We start from the raw sequence: 1,568 nt of genomic DNA, 5'->3' as shown, positions 1-1,568 counted from the left end.
TTTAGTTTATGCATTCATCTGTGAGGGACATTTGGGTTACTTCTGCCTCTTGGCTTTTGGAAGAGACATTTGTGTTTCTCATCCTTACAAAAGTTTGTAAAATGTACACCCCTGACAATTTGCCACTTTAACCCTTTAGGAGTGTGCGATCCAGTGGCCCTAATACACTCACGGTGTCGGACAACCATCACCACGGTCTGCCTCCAAATCCTTTCCATCACCCCCAGAGGAAATCCCGTACCTGGGAAGCAATAGCTCCCTAGCTCCCCGGCCCCAGCCCCTGATAATCCGTGATGTACTGTCTGACTCTCTGAGTGTGCCTTCCGGGCGAGATAATTCACGCAAGGGAGTCGCACACTATTTGTTCATCGGGTGTGGGTGCTTTTGCATAGCACCGCATCTTGGAAGCTCGTCCAGGGTGGAGCGGGTGTCAGTTCTTCATTCCTTTTGGTGTTTGGGTGATCTCCTGTTGTAAGGAGGCCTCCCGTTTTAGTTATGCCTTTACCTGTCACCGCACGTTTGGGTTGCCTCTGCCTTTCGGCTGTGGTGCACAGAGTTGCCGTGAACGTTCGTGTCTCTCACAGGTGGCCAAGGGGTGTCTGCAGCCCTTAGCATAATGTCCAGACTTCTCAGCATGACACTCATCCTGAGGCCCTTCTCTTCCCCCACCGTGGGGTGTAATCTCCTTAGGGCCTGGCCACACAGAATGCTTTCGAATCGCTGGAATTAGACTCAATATGCTTCCAGCCCCGGTGTCTTTGCACATGTACGTCCTCAGCTGGGAACACTTTCTTCGGTCCTTCTTCGCCTGCCTGCATCTTACGTGTCCTCCAAGACTGGGATGAAGTTTCACCGTTTGCTGGGGAGATTTCCCTAGCGTGGCACACCTCATTTTTCAACCCGGCCCCAGGCTGCTTAGGCAGAGTAGCAAAGTCAGGGTGCGAGTAGAAGAAGAGTTGAGGAAGTCACCCAGGAGCCCAGGCGCTGGTGGGCAGGTGCAGCAGGGGAGACAGGGCGTGGTGGGGCAAGGTGGCCTTGTGAGCAGTGCTGGGGTGCTGGGATGTTGGGGTACCAGGGACACTATCACCAGGGGGCGGGTGCTTCCTGGGCTTCAGCGGGACGGGTGCTCCAAATCCATTCCCGGGCTCCTGGCTCCTCTTGTGTTCCTGAAGCTCTCTCTGCTGATCTCCGTCACAGCCCTTACCATATCACCGCGTCATAGGCCATTGACCCGACGGCCTCCTCCGTAGACGCAGAGCTCCTAGAGCGGGGACCCTGGATGATCAATCTTTGTGTCCCCAGCACCCAGCCAGTAAGTGAACCCCAGTGAGCACAGAGGCTGGATTAAATTCGTAGGAGGTTTGAAATGAAACACAGTTCTTATTAATATCACTCATTAAATCCCTAGGATTTATGTACGTTAAAATAAATAGATAGCCTTTTGGATTACCAAGAAAAGAAAATTCCTGGGGCGCCAAAATTCCTTTGGCTCAGGTCATGATCTCATGGTTCATGAGTTTGAGCCGCGCATCGGGCTCTCTGCTATCTGTGCAGAGCCTGCTTTAAAT

Source organism: Lynx rufus, unplaced genomic scaffold (assembly GCF_022079265.1).
Source record: "Lynx rufus isolate CCGP_SWC_20201006 ecotype Redwood Valley unplaced genomic scaffold, mLynRuf1.p SCAF_24, whole genome shotgun sequence".
Taxonomy (NCBI): domain Eukaryota; kingdom Metazoa; phylum Chordata; class Mammalia; order Carnivora; family Felidae; genus Lynx; species Lynx rufus.
Note: the sequence above shows the minus strand (reverse complement) of the source record.